Source organism: Arachis ipaensis, chromosome B6 (genome assembly GCF_059453495.1).
Source record: "Arachis ipaensis isolate K30076 ecotype BB chromosome B6, ASM5945349v1, whole genome shotgun sequence".
Classification (NCBI taxonomy): Eukaryota; Viridiplantae; Streptophyta; class Magnoliopsida; order Fabales; family Fabaceae; genus Arachis; species Arachis ipaensis.
In genome coordinates, this window is record NC_142441.1 from 88,703,239 (window position 1) to 88,725,331 (window position 22,093).

Here is a 22,093-nt window from a genome sequence, read left to right on the forward strand (position 1 = left end):
GATGAAGTGATGATTACTGCTACTTGGTTCCTCTCCATCTTCTTGGTGAGGTCAGCCAGCTGCTTGGTAATGAGCTTATTTTGGGCCAGCAGAGCATCTACATTGTTTAGCTCCATCACTCCTCTAGTGTTCCCTCTTTCATAAGCATAGAAATAGTCATTTTCTGCTACAGTTTCAATGACATCTATGGCCTCCTCAATGGTCTTCTTCTTGTTCAGAGATCCCCCGGATGATTGGTCTACTGCTTTCTTTGATTCATAAGAAAGGCCTTCATAGAAAATGTGTAGCTGCACCCATTCATTGAACATATCTGGTGGACACCTCCTTGTCAGGTCCTTAAACCTCTCCCATGCTTCATATAGAGTCTCACCATCTTGTTGCCTGAAAGTTTGGACCTCAGCTCTCAACCTGTTGATTCTTTGGGGAGAATAGAATCTGGCTAAAAATTTGTTCACCACATCTTCCCAAGTTGTCAAACTCTCCTTCGGAAAAGACTCCAGCCACTTGGCTGCCTTATCCTTGAGTGAGAATGGAAATAAGAGCAGTCTATAGGCATCAGGATGAACACCATTAGACTTCACCATGTCACATATCCTCAGAAAGGTGGTTAGATGTTGATTGGGGTCTTCTTGGACGCCTCCTCCGAACGAACAGTTGTTCTGAACAAGGGTGATGAGCTGTGGTTTTAGTTCAAAATTTTTGGCATGGATGGTTCGCTTTTGAATGCTACTTCCACAGTTTCCTGCGTTTGGATTGATGTAAGAGCCTAAAACTCTTCTCTCCTCCCCAGCATGATTTGCTCGACCTTCTCTGCCATGGTTGTGAGCCTCTTCTTCATGATGGTTTTCCATGTTTTCTTCCATGTTTGGTTCAAAGTATTCCTCCTCTTCCTCGGCACCAACTACTCATTTTTCTCTTGCTTCCCTCCTTAATCTAAAGAAGGTCCTCTCAGGTTCAGAATCAAAAGAAGTTGAAGCTCCACTTCTTCTCCCTGTCATACAACCAACAAAGCACAAGCAAGGAAAATAGATACAGAAAGTATTTCTGTTAGAATTACTGTTAGTGTGAGTGATGCAATATATCAAACAGTTAGTGGGTTAGTGAACTGAATTGTAAATAACTAAAAAAAACGAAAAAGTAGGGGGAATGGAAGAAATTAACTAAAACTGAAAGTAAATTACTCAAACAGAAAATTAAATCAAACAAACTAAAAATGCTCAATCTAGTTATCCTTCAATTTAATCATTGTTGATTCAAAATCAATCACCGGCAACGGCGCCATAAACTTGATACGCGAAAAACTTGTCTCGCAACAAATTTCCTTCGGCAAGTGTACCGAATTCGTCATTAAGTAAAAACTCACAATAGAGTGAGGTCAAATCCCACAGAGATTGATTGGTCAAGCAACTTTAATTAAAGGAATGTTCTAGTTGAGTGAACCAGAAAGAGTTTAGAATTGCAGAAAATTAAATGGCGGGAAAGTAAATAGCGGAAATAGTAAATGCTAGAAATAAAGAGCTGAATGTAAATGGCGAAAAGTAAATTGCAGAATCTTAAATGGGAATGGGGCAATTGCTCATAAAAGTAAATGGCAGAAATTAAAGAGAATGGGTAAGATCAGAAATGGGGAGTTCATTGGGCTCAGGAGATGTTGCATTCTCCGGATCAAGTTCATTTTCATCTCTTCCTCAATCAATGCATTCATTGATCTCCTTGGCAATCTTAAGTGATCGAATTACAATTCCTTGTAATTCAATCTCGCAAATCTTGATCAATAGCCAATTCCTTGGTCAATTGCTCATGAGAAGAGATGAAGTATGGTCACTGATTATACCACATGCAATTCCCAAATCAAGTGTTGGAAGGATTATAGTCACATATCCATCCAAATCCAATTTGGTCCAGCATGAGAAAGCATTTCTAGCATGATCTCTTCATTCTTCTTTCAAGGTTCAGAAGAGATCCAAGTATGAATAGCTTCTTTTCCAAGATAACTATCCAATTGGATGAAGATCGAAAGCTTTCTAGTAAAATCAAGAGAAAAGATAGAAGAAGGAGAATGAAAACGAAAATTGATCCATCAAATTACAACAGAGCTCCCTAACCCAATGAAAAGGGTTTAGTTGTTCATAGCTCTGGAAAATGAAAACAAAGATGGAGAATACATGCTTAAAAACTAGAAGTGTAGAGAAAGTAAATACAGAGAGTAGTTCTATGCCAAAGGCTCCCTAAAGTTTCCAGCTCTCCTTAACTAATTCAAAGCTACTCCTATATATACTACTCTTCTGATCTTCTAGTTGGCTCTTCAAGTCTTGGGTATAGGCCTTTGGATCCTGAGTTTGAAGTAGTTATCTTCTTCATTGGGCTTAGCTTTGCTTGCAAAGAGAAAGTGTGAAGTAGGCAGGGACTTTTAGCTCAGGACGTTAGTAGTGTTAACGTTAAGTGAAAGTGTGGGTTCGAGAACGTTAGTGACAATCACCTTTTTCACTAACGTTGCTCACCAAAGTATGAGCCACGTTAACCTCAACGTTAGTGGCACAAACGTTACCACTAACATTGCCTCTTGGTCCTTCGTACACGTTATTGGGATATACCTTTCCCAATAACGTTGATAAGCCTCCCCCTTCTCTACGTTAGAGTCCACGTTAACTTAGTTAACGTGGCTCTTAACGTAAGCATGCCAATCCTTCGAGAACGTTAGTGACACTTACCTTTGTCACTAACATTCCAATGTGCCCCTATTTCTCACGTTAGAGTCCATGTTAACTAGGTTAACGTGGCTTCTAACGTAGTCATGCTAGCCATCTCGAACGCTAGTGACAAAGGTGAGTGTCACTAACATTGGCTCATCATCTCTTTATCCACGTTAGCTTCCACGTTAACTAAGTTAACGTGGGAGTTAACGTTGCTCATGGTGGCTCTTGGTGGTTCACCCCAACGTTAGTGACAAAGGTAAGTGTCACTAACGTTGGCGACCAATTGCTCTCTCCACGTTAGCTTCCACGTTAACTAAGTTAACGTGGGAGTTAACGTGGCTTATGGAAGCTTGGCCAACGTTAGTGACAAAGGTGAATGTCACTAACGTTGGCTTCCCTTTTGCTTCTTAACGTTAGAAGCCACGTTAACTAAGTTAACGTGGTAACTAACGTGGCCAATTATGAGCTTGGTCCAACGTTAGTGACAAAGGGAAGTGTCACTAATGTTGGCCTTATTGTCTTCTTCCACGTTAGAGTTCACGTTAACTTAGTTAACGTGACTCTTAACGTGGGCTTATGATGGCTTCGAGGGCATTATTGGCGATTACCTTTCTCATTAACTTTCCAAGATAGCACCTATTCCACGTTAGAGGTCACGTTAGTGGGACTAATGTGACTGCTAACGTGGTTCTTCTTTGCTTCCTTTGTCCTGAAATCAAGCAACAAAGTGCATCAAAGTTCTAGTCCAAGTCATGAGTCATGCATCATTCAATTTATCATATAATTCATGCAAAATCCTCATAAAATCATGTAAAGTGCACAATGTATGCTTGAATCAAGAGGTAAGTGAATATCTACCCAAAACTAGCTTATTTTCTAAGAAGATGCATGAAACTACCCTAAAAACAGTAAAGAAAAGGTCAGTAAAACTGGCCAAAATGCCCTGGCATCACTGAGTCACAATCTAAAAAGGTTCACCCAGTTATGTGTCTGTGGCATTTATGTATCCGGTGGTAATACTGGAAAACAAAGTGCTTAGGGCCACGGCCAAGACTCATAATGTAGCTGTGTTCAAGAATCAACATACTGAACTAGGAGAATCAATAACACTATCTGAACTCTAAGTTCCTATAGATGCCAATCATTCTGAACCTCAATGGATAAAGTGAGATGCCAAAACTATTCAAGAGGCAAAAAGCTACAAGTCCCGCTCATCTGATTGGAGCTAAGTTTCATTGATATTTTGGAATTTATAGTATATTCTCTTCTTTTCATCCTATTTGATTTTCAGTTGCTTGGGGACAAGCAACAATTTAAGTTTGGTGTTGTGATGAGCGGATAATTAATACGCTTTTTGGCATTATTTTTACATAGTTTTTAGTATGATTTAGTTAGTTTTTAGTATATTTTTATTAGTTTTTAATTAAAATTCACATTTCTAGACTTTACTATGAGTTTGTGTGTTTTTGTGTGATTTCAAGTATTTTCTGGCTGAAATTGAGGGACTTGAGCAAAAATCAGATTCAGAGGTTGAAGAAGGACTGCAGATGCTGTTGGATTCTGACCTCCCTGCACTCAAAGTGGATTTTCTGGAGCTACAGAACTCGAAATGGTACGCTCTCAATTGCGTTGGAAAGTAGACATCCAGGTCTTTCCAGCAATATATAATAATTCATACTTTGAATAAGGATAGATGACGTAAACTGGCGTTGAACGCCAGTTCCATGCTACATTCTCGAGTCAAACGCCAGAAACAGGTTGCAAAGTGGAGTTAAACGCCAGAAACAGGTTATAAACTGGCGTTCAACTCCAAGACCTCTACACGTGTAAAGCTCAATGCTCAGCCCAAGCACACACTAAGTGGGCCCCGAAAGTGGATTTCTGCATCATTTACTCATTTCTATAAACCCTAGTAACTAGTTTAGTATAAATAGGACTTTTTACTATCTTTTGATCATCTTTGATTAGTTTTATGCTATCTTAGACTTTTGTGAGGGCTGGCCATTCGGCCATGCCTGAACATTTATCACTTATGTATTTTCAACGGTAGAGTTTCTACACACCATAGATTAAGGTGTGGAGCTCTGCTGTTCCTCAAAGATTAATGCAAAGTACTACTGTTTTTCTATTCAATTCAACTTATTCCGCTTCTAAGATATTCATTCGCACTTCAATATGATGGATGTGATGATCGTGACAGTCATCATCATTCTCAACTTATGAACCCGTGCCTGACAACCACCTTCGTTCTACCTTAGATTGAATGGATATCTCTTGGATATCTAATACAGGGGACCGAGTCTGAGATATTAGAGTCTTCGTGATATAAGTTAGAACCCATGGATGGCCATTCCTAAGATCCAGAAAGTCTAAACCTTGTCTGTGGTATTCCGAGTAGGATCTGGGAAGGGATGGTTGTGATGAGCTTAAAACTCGCGAGTGCTGGGCGTAGTGACAGACGCAAAAGGATCAATGGATCCTATTCCAGTATGATCGAGAACCGACAGATGAATAGCCGTGCCGTGACAGAGCTTCTTGGACCATTTTCACTGAGAGGATGGGAAGTAGCCATTGACAACGGTGATGCCCAACATACAGCTTGCCATGGAATGGAGTAGGAAGGATTGGATGAAGACAGCAGGAAAGCAGAGGTTCAGAGGGACGAAAGCATCTCTATACGCTTATCTGAAATTCTCACTAATGAATTAAATAAGTACCACTATCCTATTTTATATTTTATTTATCTTTTACTTATCAATTCATAAAATCAGTTGAATCCGCCTGACTGAGATTTACAAGGTGACCATAGCTTGCTTAAGGCCGACAATCTCCGTGGGATCGACCCTTACTCACGTAAGGTTTATTACTTGGACGACCCAGTGCACTTGCTGGTTAGTTGTACGAAGTTGTGAAACAGAATTAAGAACATAAACGTGTGTATTGAGTTTTTAGCGCCGTTACCAAAGAAGGAATGATCACGATTTCGCACACCAATAGCTTTGCATTCTTCCTTCGGATTTGGAATTGTATCACTTGGGAGTGAGCTTAATGGTCTTTCAGTTACCACTTGCTTAGAAAGATGTCCAATCTGCCTCTCTATGTTTCTTATGGAAGCTTCATTGTTCTTGGTTATAAGTTCTTGCTGCTTCATCATTTTCTTCATCATCATCTCTAACTGGGAGATTCTCTGAGAGTCTTGTGGAATTTGTGGTTGGTTATGAGCTAGTGAGGGTGAATGATGGTTGTTTAGGTTGGTGGTTTGGTTATTAGAGAGATAATGGTTAGAGTTGGGGTAAGTGTTTTGGGGTTTTCTATATGGATTTTGGTTGTTATTCTGCTGGTTGTTGTGGTTTGTATTTTTTCAACTATTTTGGTTTGAATTTCTTTGCCATGCCTACTGATTCTGAGTGTGATTGTCTCCCCATCTGAGATTAGGTTGGTTCTTCCATGATGGATTGTAGTTGTTACCATAGACTTCACTTGATCCAGAACCTTGGTTATGCATATACTGGACTTGTTCCTGCTGTTGATCCTCTTGATTCTCTTCATTTGTCCCCCATGTGAGTGATGGTTGGCTTATGTTTACTGCTGTAACTTGGAGGCTATCAATCCTTTTGGCCATTTGCTCAAATTGTTGCTGAATTTGCTACTGCATCATTTTGTTTTGAGCTAGGATTGCATCCACTCCTTCCAACTCCATCACTCCTTTCCTTTGTGATGGTTGGCGTTGTCTTTGGTGAGCAAAGAAATATTGGTTGTTAGCCACCATATCAATGAGATTTTGGGCCTCCTCCGCAGTTTTCATCAATTGTAAAGAGCCCCCTGCTGAGTGATCTAGTGCCTCCTGAGCTTTCAATGTCAAGCCTTCATAAAAATTCTGCAGTATGTCCCATTCATTGAACATTTCAGGAGGACACTTCCTAATTAGAGCCTTGTATCTCTCCCATGCCTCATAGAGAGGTTTAGCATCCATCTGTGTGAATGTTTGTACTTCAGTCTTCAATCTAATAATCCTCTGAGGTGGGTAAAATTTGGCAAGGAACTTGCTCACTAAATCCTCCCAATTGTTGATACTATCTCTTGGGAATGACTCTAACCATTGAGTGGCTTTGTCTCTGAGGGAAAATGGAAATAACAACAGCTTGTAGATATCTGGATGCACACCATTGGTTTTGACAGTATCACAAATTCTCAGAAAAGTGGATAAGTGTTGGTTTGGATCTTCAAGTGGTCCTCCTCCATAGGAGCAGTTGTTTTGAACCAAGGTGATGAGCTGTGGCTTCAGTTCAAAATTGTTTACATTAACATTTGGGGTAAGAATGCTACTCCCACAATGTCTAGGATTTGCAAATATATAGAAAGCCAAAACTCTTCTCTGTGGTGGATTGTTGTTGTTGTTGGCTGCTCCTGCTGGTGGATTTGTTGGGTTTGTTGAGTGTTCCTCCATTTCCTGGAACTCTTCTTCTGATTCTTCCTCTCCAGCAACACTTTTCCCTCATGCTTCTCTTCTTAATCTCCTGAGGGTTCTTTCATCTTGTTCACAAAAGGTGGGTATAGCTCCCCTTGTCCCTGACATACAAACGAAACATAAAAATCACACAAAACCAGAAAAGCCAGGAAGACTTCACTCTAGTGCTAACGTGAGGTTATAGTTAGCTTAAGCGAAAATTCAAACAGTTTAGTGTGTTAGTCAAAAAGTAAAGAAACAGAAAAGAAAAAGTGCTTGATCTAGACCTCCACCTTCCTTAATCATTGTCAATCTAATCAATCTCAGGCAACGGCGCCAAAAACTTGATGGTTGGAAACGGATTCCAACACCTAAACTCACCGGCAAGTGTACCGGGTTGCATCAAGTAATAATAACTCACATGAGTGAGGTCGATCCTACAGGGATTGAAGGATTGAGCAATTTTAGTTAGGTGGTTGATTTAGTCAAGCGAACAAGAGTTGATTTGAGTGATTTGTATCCAACAGAAGCTAAATTGCATGAAATATAAAGGGAGAGGGATAATTGACAAGAATTTAAAGTGCAGAAGAATTAAAAGAGCTGAATCTTAAAGTGCAAGTAATATAAATTACAGAAACTTAGATTGCAAGAAACGTAAATAACCGAAACTTAAAGTGCAAGAAATGTAAATGGCTTGAATCATAAAAGGAATTGGGAGCTGAGAATGCAGAAATTAAACAAGCAGAAGTAAATAACAATTAAAGTAGAAGGTAGATTGAGATGCAGCAGATCTGAACAAGAAAAGAAGAATTGCTTGAGAAACCAAACGGAAAGTAAAATGTAGCTCAATTGCAATAACTAAAAGAAAGGTGAAGATCTCAAGGGTGGAGGAGACTAGAAAACAAGTCTAGATCTCAAGTCCTTCCTTGATCCAACAAGAACAATTTCTAAAGAAGTAGAAGAGTAAATTGCAGAAGAAGTAGAAGATGAAAGCAGTAAATAGAATTTGGATTCAAATCACAGTTTCTAGAATTATGCAGAAAAATAAACAAAGAGATCTCAAGGTGAGATTGAAACAGAATTTCTTCAATTCTCCATCCAAGATCCAAGAGAAGTAGAGAGTGCAGAAGCAAGAACAAAGAAGAAGAGAGATCAATTCTCCTTCCCAATTCTCAGAGATCCAAAGTGACAATTCCAAAGGAAAATAAAAATGACAATTCTCCAAAAATGAAGGTTCAACAAAAAGTCCTATCTAAATCAAACTAGCTTCTATTTATGCACTTTCTATTTTTTGATTTTTAGAATTTGGGTGGGCTTCTAAATTTGGTGAAGGAATGAATTAATTTGGATTTTTGATTGAATTTTCAGCCCATGTGTTGCTCCCAGGATCAAGCTCGGTTCATGGGGAGAGCTGAGTTTTGGTGTTGCATGTGTGTTGCACACCAAGCCTTTCCTGGCTGTGCCAAATTGCTAGAGCTCGGTTCTTGCAACGAGATGAGCTTTGGTTCCTTTGGCCTCAAATTTTTGTGCGCACAACCCCCCTCCTGGTCCGTGTCAAGTGTGCATGACATGCTTCATGTGGCAAGGGAAGTAGCGCTCAGCTCTTGGCAAGAGCTGAGCTTGCTCCTTGTCTTTGGTGAGGTCCTGATAAACCCTTATTTTATGATATATTTTGTGCTCAATTTAGGTGATTTATTCAATCCTTCACTCACTTATTTATGTTAATTACATGGTTTTACTTTTCCTTCCTTATTATGTGATGTATGTGAAAAACATGTTTCATATGCTTTAAGAATAATTATTTTAATTATCCTTTATTACCATTCGATGCCGTGATTTGTGTGTTGAGTAGTTTAAGATCTTCTAAGGCAAGAATGACTTAAAGGATGGAAAGGAAACATACAAAAATGGAAGGAAAGCACAAAATGGAGTTTTTGAAGAAACTGGCAGCGATGCGAACGCGTGACTGACGCGATCGTGCGCCTTGAGCAGAACGCAGATGACGCGGACGCATGACCGAAGCGAACGCGTGATAAGAAAAACTCTAGATGACGCGAGCGCGTGACCCACGCGGACGCGTGACAGAGGCCACGCACCAGAAATTACAGAAAACGCTCCTAGCGATTTCTGAAGCCCTTTTTGGCCCAAATCTAAGTCCAGAAGGCACAGATCAGAGGTTATGAAGTGGGGGAATGCATCCATTCAATAGAGAGTCTCCAATTATTCACTATTCATGATTTAGATGTAGTTTTTAGGGAGAGGTTCTCTCCTCTCTCTCTTAGGATTAGGATTTAGGATTTTTTTGCTTTCATGATTGCCCCTTTTTATCAGGTTCAACTTTCCTTTTAATTAATTATTTTCCCAATTTGACTTATGAACTTTTCTATGTTACAGATGACTCTTTTAATTAATGTTATTTGAGGTAATTCAGTTTATTACTGCTCTCTTTTATTTATGTTACTGTTGCTTCCAATCTGAAGACATTTTTATTCCAATAGATTTACTTTTTCCCTTTTGGTCTTGGTTAAGAAATCAGTAACTCAGGAGTTATCAAACTTAACGTGATCGATAATTGTTATCTTTGCTAATTGAATTGAACTTTAATAATTTCGGTCCTTTCTTAGGAATTGACTAGAACCTGAAGATCAGACTAATTAATCCACTTGATCTTCCCTTGCTTTAGTAAAGGATAACTAAGTGTGATTAAGATTCAATTCTCATCTTTATTGATAAGGATAACTAGGATAGGACTTCCAATTTCTCATACCTTGCCAAAAGTGTGTTTTACAGTTATTTATTTATTTTACAGTCATTTACTTATTTTAATTGCAATTTAAATTACTTGCTCCCTACTTTCAAAACCCCAATTTACAATCTTCATAACCAATAATAAGAACATACTTCCCTGCAGTTCCTTGAGAAGACGACTCGAGGTTTAAATACTTCGGTTACAATTTATTTAGGGGTTTGTTACTTGTGACAACCAAAACGTTTGTAAGAAAGGTTGATTGCTTGGTTTAGTAACTATATTTGCAACGAGAGTTTACTATAACTTATAAACCATCAACCTTCAGTTCTTCAAAATGGCGCCGTTGCCGGGGAGTTGCAAACGTGTGCCTTATTATTGGTTATTGTAAATATTTGCTTTTTGTTTGTTTATTTATTTTCTCCTTTTATTTTTATTAACTATTATAAATTCTCACCCCCTCACTTTGAGTTTGGTTTTAATATTGTTGAAAGGAGTGAAAGCTATAACAGGAATATGCATCAAGGTCTACGCAATCAACGAAGGATGGAGCCAAGAGGATCTGATCACCCCTTTAGGCAACGATCCCTTCCAAGATATCATGGACAAAGGCAATTCTACAATGCATACCAAGCTGATAGATATGGTGGACCACCTTATAACTACCAACAAGCCCCACCCTGTGCCTATAGACCACCCTCTCAACGTAGCTTTGAACCACCACACTCACAAGTTCTTTTTCACCATTCACAACCATATGATCTGTTCTGAGGGTTACCTAAAACTGGAGGTTGATCTCGGACGAGATCTTCCGTACTGGTCAGAGATAACGTGTCCGGCTGGCCGATGACTGCCGGAGCTGTTGTATCCGACTTGTTGGACTTGCCGCACTACTGATCCTTAGCCACCGGAGGGTGGGGGGTACCTGCAAGAGACTCCGATGCTTAAGTTAGCATGGGTATTAAGCAGGTTTTTATGTAGAATCAGAGTATGAGTTATACCTGGGTGCTCCAGTGTATTTATAGTAGATGGGGCTGACCTTTCTGATAAGATAAGTTAGTTATCTTATCTTATCTTTATGTTTATTTTGGGTGAAGTCAGCTTATCTTCAAAGGAACCGCCTTTATCTCTATAGGCTTGGATTGCCTTTGGATTTGGGTCGTGTTCCTCTATTTGGGCCCTTTATTGGGCTCTCCTGTTGATTTGGCCGACCTCCTTGAGAAGAGGTCGGGTAGCCTGACCTGAAGAGGTCGGTCGCTCTGTCGCCAGTCATCCCAGGTCGGGTAGCTCGACCCAGGATATGAACAGTGCCCCTGTTTGAGCTCGGTCTTTTTGCTGAGGTCGAGTCTTTGATTTCGGTCCTTCTCTGGCGAAGCCGAACTCAAGCATTTTGTCGATTCCTTTCTTTGTAGAGTCTTTTTGAATGTGGAACGTTTTCCTTTAAAAGCGCGCGCTTTTATATCGGTGCTTTGGAAATGTGCGAGGGTTTAATACCCTCATTAATTGACTTCAAATGCCCCGTTTCCCTTGGTTTTATTTTGAATTTTGCCATCAGAAACGGTTTCTCTTCTTCGTTCCTCTTTGTAACTTCTCCCTTTACTCTCTCATTTTCTGTTTTTCCTTAGAGTTTCACAGTTTCTTCCTACGACGCCTGCTCTTCTACTGCTTTCTATGGAAAAGTAGTGATTCTGGGTTTCTCCTTCTGTCTTTTTTCGGCGAATTTTTTCCTTTCGAAGGGTGGCTCTATCGCTTCTTGCTCTTCATCTTTCTTTCGATGTTTTCTTCTATTTTCCAGGTTCGATTTTTCCTCCTCTGTCATTTTTATGCCTGTTTTGAGAAAGCTTTTATCTTAGTTGGGAAAAGTTTGGATCTTTCTACTTTCTGCTGTGCCTGATCACTGTGCGTTTCGTAGTTTCTTCGTCTTTTGCATGGTCTTTTTTGCTTTTCCTGTTGCTTGATACCTTTAGGGTTTTTGCATGTTGTGAAATGCTTTTGATTTTGAAGCTTTGGAATGATAATTTTGTTTGATTCTGAAAAAAAAGGTTGCATCTTTGGTGATTTTTCCTGGTATGTTTGCTGTTGTTTCTTGCTGATAGACTGTAGGAAGATGATTTTCTGTTTTGTTTGTGTTTTGTCTTTCTCCTATGAAAAATGCTTGCTGTTTTGAGGTCTTCTATTCTTGTTTGCGGGATACCGGGACGTAAGTAGATTTTTCTTGATACCTCGCTTTGTTACTGCCTCCAAAGGATGCCCCAAGAGTTTTAGTTTGAGTCTTGGGGCTTCCTTTTTCTATGTATTCGCCCGCCGAGATATTTTTGAGTAATCCGTTCTTCTTTTCTTTTGTAGGGTTTAGTTGGCCTCATGTCTTCCTGAAATAACGTTGTAGAGAAGCCTTCCCGGTTTCCTGAGGGTATAGCCGATTGGGTGGACTCGATGGTTCTTATGTGTGTCTCTCTGGTTGATTCTGAATTTTGTGCACAGCTTAGACAGTTTCATAGTGTTTGTAGTAATTCCAGTGATGAGAAGAACTATGAGCTTGTCCCTCCCTCTTCTGATGAAAGAATCTGCTTTTCTACTTGGGTTGTTGATGATCACCCCTTCTTTTATGTTTATGATTTTTTCTTCGGTCCGCTAGGTATCACCCTTCCTTTTACTCCATTTGAAACTGATCTGTTATGGTCCTGTAATGTTGCCCCCTCTCAACTTCACCCCAATTCCTGGGGTTTCATAAAAATTTTCCAATTTTTGTGCAATGGTTTTGGTATTCCTGCTTTCCAATCTCTCTTTTTCTATCTGTTTGTCTTGACCAAGCCCGGTGTGGTAAAAAAGAAGTCAGCTTGGGTCTCCTTCCGTTCTACCCAGGGAAAGAAGGTCTTTTCCATGTTTGACGAGTCATTCCGTGATTTTAAAAACTACTTTTTCAAAGTCCGAGCTATTGAAAGAGCTCGGCCCTTTTTTCTGGATGAAAATGACGAACCTGCTTTTCCCTTGGAATGGCAAAAAGATGTGAGGGTCTCTAGATATGCGTGGGAAATGCTGGATGAGGCTGAACGAGCCTTCGTGACTATTTTGGAAGATTGCTGGGGTCATCCTCCCCATCTCAACACAAAGAAATTTCTAACCAATCCTTCTCTTCTTCAAACTGAACTGGGTATCTTGTGTTTATCTGTTTATGTTGCTTGTAGCTGTCTTTCCGACTTATCCGACTTATAGCTTAACTTCTGTTTTATTTGCAGAGGCAATGAAGAATAATGAAGCTATGAAAGCTTTTAAGAGGGCGCAGAGGGCGACTGCTGCCAGGAATATTGCGGCCAAGACGGCTGGGGAGGGGTCCTCCCAAATGCGCGAGAAGCCATCAGTGCCGAGTTCTCCTGGGGTGAAGAAGGTGGTTCCTACACCCCGAGTCTGTTTGGTGGATCCTCACCCCACTTCTGCCGCTCCATCTGTTGCTCCTCCCAATAAAAAACAAAAAACAACCGAGCCCTTTGACCTCGAAGCTCCTGATTTCAATGCCATTGAGTTTGTGGATCAGCAAATTGGTCCCTATGGCTCCCTCTCTACGGATGATGTGTCCATCCTCCATCACCTGGAACTTATGGCCCGAAATCACGTAAAGATGGCGTATATGGCGGCCGCCATATATCGGACTGCTCAGAATCTCCCTCTCCATGCCACTAAAGCGTTTATGGAGGAGGCAAAACAAGAGTTTGATCGGATGAGGGAGTTAAAGGAGGAACTTGAGGTAAAGGTAGCCAAGCTGGAGAAGGACTTAGAGAACGAGAAGGCGAGTTCTCAATCACTGGCAGCTTCTTTGAGGTTGGCTGAGGACACAGCCAGGATGCACAAGGATAGTTACGTTACATCCTATTGGGAGATGTTGCGTCTGAGGGGGGAGCTCGACAATGTCCGGGAAGATTATTCTGAGCTCCAAAGTCATCTCGTTGGCAGCGTGACTGCTGCTTACGAGAATTTGAAGGAGCAAGTTCGGGTTATTGCTCCCGAGGCCGATCTCACTCCCTTTAGCTTGGACAACATTGTCAGGGATGGCAAGATTGTCCCTGATGATGGGGATGATGATGATGAGGTCGATCCCCTCCCTGTGTCTTCTGCCAAGGTGTCAGCGCCTACTGTTCCTCCTGCCAAGGTCGACCCTCCCGCTTCTGATCCTGACTGTCAGATTTTAAACCGAGACGATGGTACTGTGGATGCTATTCCTCTCCAGGCTCGCCCTCCTTCTCCTCAGACTGATGCTGCTAAGAAGCCTTTTAACCTTTAGCTGATTTATGTTGGATATTTTTGTAGTTGGCCCGGCTTGTGGGCTTTAAAACTCTTTGGTTTATTTTGTTGACACTCTTTCTGGTTGCTTGTTTAGCAACATTATTTAAAAACACAACGAATTGCTTCTGAGCTTTTGGGTCAGACCCTGAGGCTTTTACGTCACATTTGCTTGCGCCTGTCTTGGCTTCTTTGAGGGCTTGTTGTCGATGTGTGGATCCGATTTAACAATCTATGCCCGACTTCTTTGTCTTTTTCCAAGGTGTCGACCAATGTCGATCTTTTTCAAGTATTTAAAGTAATCTTCCTTTTTGGACCTTGGTTAAGTCTCTTTTAGAGATTACTTTTATAACCGATTTGTGGGAGACCGACTTCTTTATGTTGATCTCTTCTAAGTTACCTTATAATCCTCTTTCTTGGACCTTTGTCGGGTCTCTTTCAGGGATTACTTTTATAACTTTCCGTTGTAGGAGACCGACTTCTTTTTGTCGATATCTTCTAAGTTACTTCGTAATCCTCTTTCTTGGACGTTTGTCAGGTCTCTTTCAGGGATTACTTTTATAACTTTTTGTTGTAGGAGACCGACTTCGTTAGGTCAATCTCCTTCTAGGTTATTTTTGTAATCCTCTTTCTTGGACCTTTGTCAGGTCTCTTTCAGGGATTACTTTTATAACCCTTTTTATTTTAGGCTGACATTGTTAGGTCGAGCCCTTCTAAGTTAAAGTAATCCTCTTTAATAGGGTTGGCCAGACCTCTTTCTAGGGTTTACTTATAACTTGGGTTGACTTGGTCCGACTTCTGGACGTCGGCCAGTCTTTAAGTTATTATTTTAGCTATCCGTAAGACCTCGTCAGGTTCTTTTTTGGATTGCTTTCGATAACTTCTTACATTATTCTGTGTTCATTTTTGCCAATTTGTAGAAAGTGGTTGGCATCTTTAGATCGTCCTTTGGGTGAATCGCGCTTTCACCTTTATCGGACGGTTTGTCTTTATCGTGGTCATGCAGTGAAATTGTTTTTCACTTTCTGCCAACCTGTCGCTTTATAATCGGACAATGAATTCTTCAGATTAATGCGTCTTGAATTCTTGTAGAAATATCTAAATAAACTTTATTCAAAGTAAAAGTGCAAATATATACATGTGGGAATTTTTTCATCCCTTCAAGTCGGATAGTGCCTGGGTCTCAACATGGTGCCTCATTAAAAAACCTTTTCAGGAAAAAGAGTGCATCCAATAATGAGATCTGTTACCTTTCTAACTGTAGTACCTTCTTAGGTTGCAAGCGTGCCATGACCTGGGAAGCTCTTGTCCGTTGAGTTCGGACAGTCTGTAATAGCCCTTCCCGAGTACTTCTACAACTCGGTAGGGTCCTTTCTAGTTTGCTGCCAACTTTCCTTCTCTTGGTCGAGTTGTTCCGATATCATTTCGGATTAAGATGAGATCATTCTCTGCGATACTTCTCAACACTACCTTTTGATTATATCTGGAAGCCATCCGTCATTTTAGTGCTTCTTCCCTGATCCGAGCTCTTTCTTGGATTTCAGGTAGTAGGTCGAGTTCTTCCCTCTGAATTTGGGAGTTGGCTTCTTCATTGTAGTGGACCACTCTAGATGACCCTTCCTCGATCTCTACTGGGATCATTGCCTCCACTCCATATGCTAGTCGAAATGGTGATTCATTTGTGGTGGAGTGTGGCGTTGTTCGATATGCCCATAGGACTTGTGGAAGTTCTTCGGTCCAAGCTCCCTTTGCATCTTGTAGTCTCCGTTTCAACCTAGCCAATATGACTTTGTTGGCGGCTTCGGCCTGTCCATTGGCTTGAGGGTGTTCGACGGAGGTGAACTGGTGCTTTATATTTAAGTCGGCTACTAGTCTCCTGAAGCCTGCGTCTGTGAATTGGGTGCCATTGTCCATGGTGATGGAGTGTGGAACCCCAAACCTTGTGACAATATTTCTATATAGGAATTTCCGGCTTCTTTGAGCGGTGGCGTTGGCTAGGGGCTCTGCCTCAATCCATTTTATGAAATAGTCTACCCCTACTATGAGAAATTTAACTTGTCCTGACCCTTGGGGGAAGGGGCCAAGAAGGACGAGCCCCCACCTTGCAAACGGCCAAGGGGAAGTTACACTGATGAGCTCTTCTGGTGGGGCGATGTGAAAGTTGGCATGTTTCTGACATGGTGGGCATGTCTTTACAAATTCTGTAGCTTCTTTCTGTAGAGTTGGCCAATAAAACCCCGCCCGGAGCACTTTTTTGGCTAGAGCTCGTGCTCCGAGGTGATTGCCACAAATGCCGCCGTGTACTTCTTCTAACACTTCCTTTGTGTGGGAGGTCGGTACGCATTTCAGTAATGGTACTGATATCCCTCTTTTGTACAGGATGTTGTTTATAATGGTGTAGTAATGTGCCTTCCTTTTTAGCCTTTTTGCCTCTTTTTCTTCTGTGGGGAGTGTTCCTACTCTGAGGTAGTTAATTATGGGAGTCATCCATCCTTGGTCCTGGTTTGTTATGGCTAGGACTTTTTCCTCTTCCGAGATTGACGGGTTTTGTAACATTTCTTGGATGAGGACTCTATTATTGCCCCCTGGTTTAGTGCTGGCTAGTTTCGAGAGTGCGTCAGCTCGGGCATTTTGTTCTCGGGGTATGTGGTATATCTTATATTCCCCGATTTGTCCGAGCTGTTGCTTGGTCTTATCTAAATACCTTTTCATGGTGGGATCTTTGGCTTGGTAGCTCCCTGTTATTTGTGATGTGACAACTTGTGAATCAGTGTAGATGTTGAGTTTCCGAGCTCCAACCTCTTCAGCCAGCTTCAAACCAGCTAGCAGTGCTTCGTATTCTGCTTGGTTATTCGAAGCCGGGAACCCAAACTTGAGGGAGAGCTCAACTTGGGTTCCCTTGTTGCTTTCTATTATCAATCCTGCGCCACTTCCAGTTTTATTTGAGGAACCGTCCACATAGAGATTCCACTCTGTGAGGGTTTTCAGGGCATCTGTGAATTCTGCGATAAAATCGGCCAGATATTGTGACTTAATGGCCGTCCGAGCTTCATATTGGAGGTCGAACTCTGACAACTCGACTGCCCATTGTAGAATTCTACCTGCTAAATCTGTTTTCTGCAATATTCCTTTCAAGGGCGGGTTGGTGCGAACTTTGATGGTGTGGGCCTGGAAGTAAGGGCGGAGTCGTCTAGATGTTAGAATGAGAGTATATGCAAATTTTTCTATTTTCTGGTAGTTCAGCTCGGATCCCTGTAGTGCTTTACTAATGAAGTAGACGGGTTGTTGTCCGTCTTCGTCTTCTCTGACTAGTGCTTACGCTACTGCCCGGCTTCCTACTGCAAGATATAATATGAGTGGTTCTCCTTTTTGTGGTCGGGAGAGGATAGGTGGCTGTCCTAAGAACTTTTTAAAGTCTTGGAAGGCTTGCTCACATTCTGTCGTCCACTCGAACTGCCTTCCCTTTCTTAAAGTAGCATAGAAGGGGAGAGATCTTATCGCGGCTCCTGCTAAGAATCGGGATAGGGCTACCAATCTCCCGTTGAGTTGCTGCACTTCTTTGACACAGGTTGGGCTCTTCATGTTGAGTATGGCCTGACATTTGTCCGGATTTGCTTCAATTCCTCTTTGTGTGAGCATGAAACCTAAGAATTTGCCTGCTTCTACCGCAAAGGTGCATTTTGCTGGGTTGAGTCGCATGTCATGCTTCCTTATGGTGTCGAATACTTGGGCCAGGTCGGACAATAATGTCTCTTCACTTTGTGTTTTTATTAACATGTCGTCGACGTAGACTTCCATGATCTTTCTGATGTGATCCGAGAAGACTTTATTCATTAGCCTCTGATAAGTAGCTTCCGCGTTCTTGAGACCAAAAGGCATCACAATGTAGCAGTAGTTTGCTTTCGGTGTTAGGAACAAGGTCTTTTCTTGATCTGGCGGATACATGGGGATCTGGTTGTATCCCGAGTATGCATCCATAAACGAGAGATATTTATATCCGGAGGAAGCGTCTACCAGAGCGTCGATATTTGGGATTGGGTAAGGGTCCTTTGGACAAGCCTTGTTGAGATCGGTGTAATCGGTGCACATTCGCCACTTCCCATTTGATTTTTTCACCAAGACAACGTTGGCTAGCCATAGTGGGTATTTGACTTCTCTTATGAATCCTGCTTCCAGTAGTGCCTGTACTTGTTCTTCCACAGCCTGGGATCGTTTTGGCCCAAGTTTTCTTCGTCTCTGCTGTACCGGTCGAGATCCTGGATAGACCGCCAACTTATGACACACTTAGGATCTATGCCTGGCATATCTGTGGCTTTCCATGCAAAGAGATCGACATTATCTCACAGGAACTGTATTAGTAATTCCTTTGAGTCTCCTTTTAGGATTGTGCCGATATTGGTTATTTTTTCCGAGGTGTCCCCGATCTGAATCTTTTCTATCTCGCCCTCTGGCTGGGGACGAAGTTCTTCTCGTCGTTGAACTCTGCCCAGCTCGATTGTGTGGAACTCTTCTCCTTTGCCTCTGAGGTTTAGGCTTTCGTTGTAACAGCGACGTGCCATTTTTTTATCTGCTTTTATCGTGGCTATCCCCTTTGGTGTTGGGAATTTCATACATAGGTGTGGGGTCGAAACTATCGCGCCGAGTTCGTTGAGTGTTGTCCGACCTATGAGAGCATTGTAAGCTGAACTTACGTCGACCATGATGTAATCTATTTTGAGGGTCCTGGATTGGTTCCCTCTTCCGAAGGTTGTGTGTAGTGGTATGTATCCTAGTTGTCGAACCGGGGTGTCTCCTAGTCCAAACAGACTGTTTGGATATGCTTGAAGTTCTTTTTCTTCCAAGCCGAGTTTATCAAAGGCTGTTTTGAATAAGATGTTGGTAGAACTCCCTTGGTCTATTAAGGTGCGGTGTAGGTTGGCGTTTGCTAATATGATGGTGATGACCATGGGATCGTCGTGTCCTGCGATGACGCCAGATGCGTCCTCTTTAGTGAATGTTATTGCTGGGATGTTGAGTGCTTCCTCCTTTCCTTCGACATGATATACTTCTTTGAGATATCTTTTGCGAGAGGATTTAGAGATCCCACCTGCTGTGAATCCGCCATGTATCATGTGGACATGTCTTTCTGGTGTCCGAGGTGATCGTTCTGTTCGTTCAGTATCCTCATCTCTTCGTCTCTTTCTTTGATCATCATCTCGAGTGGCCAGGAATCGATCTAACTTTCCTTCTCTCACTAATTTTTCTATGATATTTTTTAAGTCAAAATATTCGTTCGTGGAGTGTCCTCGGACTCGGTGGTATTCGCAATATTCTTTCCGGTTTCCTCCTCCCTTTTTGCCTTTGAGTGGCCGTGCTGGGGGAATTTTTTCTGTATGGCATACTTCTTTGTATATCTCGACCAAGGATGCCCTGAGAGGAGTGTAATTATGGTACTTTTTGATTTTCTCCCCTTATCGATCATCTTTCCTCTTGGATTCCTTGTCTCTGTCTCGGTAGGAGGCCCCCGATTTTGAGGTCTCTCCTAACCGAGCATTTTCTTCCATATTGATGTATTTTTCTGCTCGTTCCTGCACTTCATCCAAGGAGGTCGGGTACTTTTTTGATATGATGGCGGCCTCTGTGGGTAAACTTTGTATGTCCATGCATGTTTTGTTGAATCTCTCCATATAGTTGCGGAGGCTCTCCCGATCTCCTTGTTTGATCCCTAGTAAACTGGGGGCGTGCTTGGCTTTATCTTTCTGAATGGAGAATCTGGCTAGGAATTTTTTAGCTAGGTCGTCAAAGTTTGAGATGGACTTTGGGGGTAGGTTGTCGAACCATCGAATGGCTGTCTTTGTGAGAGTTGTTGGGAAGGCTTTGCAGCGAACAACATCTGGGGCGTCGGTGAGGTACATTCTGCTTCTGAAGTTACTGAGGTGGTGGTTGGGATCCGTGGTGCCATCATACAGGGTCATATTCGGGAGTTTGAAGTCTTTTGGAATTTTGGTTTTCATGATTTCCCTGGTGAACGGGTCTTGCTCTTTGCGTGAGTTTTCTTCAAGAATGGCCCGGGGAGCTTTTAATTTGAGATCGGCTTCTAATTGCTGTGGTTTTTCTTCCAACTCCCGACGTCGCCGCATCTCTCTTTGTAGATCCCTTCCGATTTCCCGTTGTTGTTGAGTTTCTTTTTTCAGTTGTTTTAGGCGATCTAGGAGCGCTTCTATTGCCCCTGAATTTAGTGAGTCGCTGTCTTTGTTGATTTCCGGGGTGTCTTGTAGTGTGACATCCGCATTCTTGTGCGGCGTTCTCTCTTCCAGACCTGAATCGTGGTCGTTGTTATGGTTGTCCGCCATGGTGATGGGTTGACTTCCAGGTTCCCCGGCAACGACGCCAAAGTTCCGAGGGTTACCTGAAACTGGAGGTTGATCCCGGACGAGATCTTCCGTACTGGTCGGAGATAACGTGTCCGGCTGGCCGATGACTGCCGGAGCTATTGTATCCGACTTGTTGGACTTGCCACACTGCTGATCCTTAGCCACCGGAAGGTGGGGGGTACCTGCAAGAGACTCCGATGCTTAAGTTAGCATGGGTATTAAGCAGGTTTTTATGTAGAATCAGAGTATGAGTTATACTTGGGTGCTCCAGTGTATTTATAGTAGATGGGGCTGAGCTTTCTGATAAGATAAGTTAGTTATCTTATCTTATCTTTATCTTTATTTTGGGTGAAGTCAGCTTATCTTCAAAGGAACCGACTTTATCTCTATAGGCTTGGATTGCCTTTGGATTTGGGTCGTCTTCCTCTATTTGGGCCCTTTATTGGGCTCTCCTGTTGATTTGGCCGACTTCCTTGAGAAGAGGTCGGGTAGCCTGACCTGAAGAGGTCGGTCGCTTTGTCGCCAGTCATCCCAGGTCGGGTAGCTCGACCCAGGGTATGAACATGATCCTTATTTACCCCAATCCCAATCCAATTACTCCCAAACACAACCACTTCCCTATGTACCATGTCCAAATCCATCACCTCCAGAATCACAGGTTCGCCTCAAGGAAACAGTAGACGAACTTCAAACAACCCTTCATCAACTAGAGCAAGCAATAAGTCAATTATCTTCTAGACGTTCGAACATTCAAGGACCCACAACACCATGTGGACAATCTAATGAAGAGCGTAGCATGAAGGAGATACTAGAAACTCCAGTGGACAAAACAGAGCGTGACTTCGTACTGGAACAAGTAGAGGAAGCTGTAATTATAGAAGAAGAAGAGCTGGTTGAAGAATTAGGAGACGCTGAACTTCCATGGGAATCCAGAGTTATGGAGAATTCTATCAAGGACGTTACAATTGATGCTAAGGAGGATAGTGCACAACCCCCAAGGAAAGTATTTTATGAAGAACTAGACGAAATAATCCAAGAAGCAAGTTTCCTTGATGATGATAATCACGAGTCAAGTTCTCCTAGTAATGAACTTGCACCTGCAAGTGAATTCTCTGAGATTAAAGAACCTTATCCAAGTGAATACGAAGAAGATGTGGAGGTAGATTTCTCTCAACCTCCAGTTTATGACTTGAGTGATGAGGAATACATAGAAGACTTTGATCAGGATGATGTTGCATTTGAAGAATTCTGCAAAGAAGTGGAGAAATTCACAGAAGAGCACAAGGGAGTAGAACTTACAGAACCACTGGAAACACCCATCCCAAGGCCATACCACCCAATACAAGCTTCAAGTGGGTACAATCCCTAACCTTTAACTTTACTTTTCCACTTGAATATGGTTTGCTTGAAACAGATGGCTAGCTTAGAGCTCTCTGCGGCTTTAAGAGTAAGAGGAAAATGGCTCGCACTCAGAGCTGGTGCACAAGGTTCAATAAGGTTCCGCGCTTCAACTCGAAGTGCACGGATTGGCATCATGTTCAATCGAATGGGTCACGGAAGACATTTGGTCATCTTG

At 42.0% G+C, this 22,093-nt stretch overlaps 1 non-coding gene across 1 annotated transcript; it reads left to right on the top strand.

Annotated features, from left to right (window-relative positions):
• The first annotated feature begins 303 nt into the window (after positions 1-303).
• Positions 304-410, top strand: LOC148561681 (small nucleolar RNA R71). Its single transcript, XR_015887877.1, has one exon. It is a non-coding gene; the product is annotated as a small nucleolar RNA R71 (small nucleolar RNA).
• The last annotated feature ends 21,683 nt before the right edge of the window (positions 411-22,093 follow it).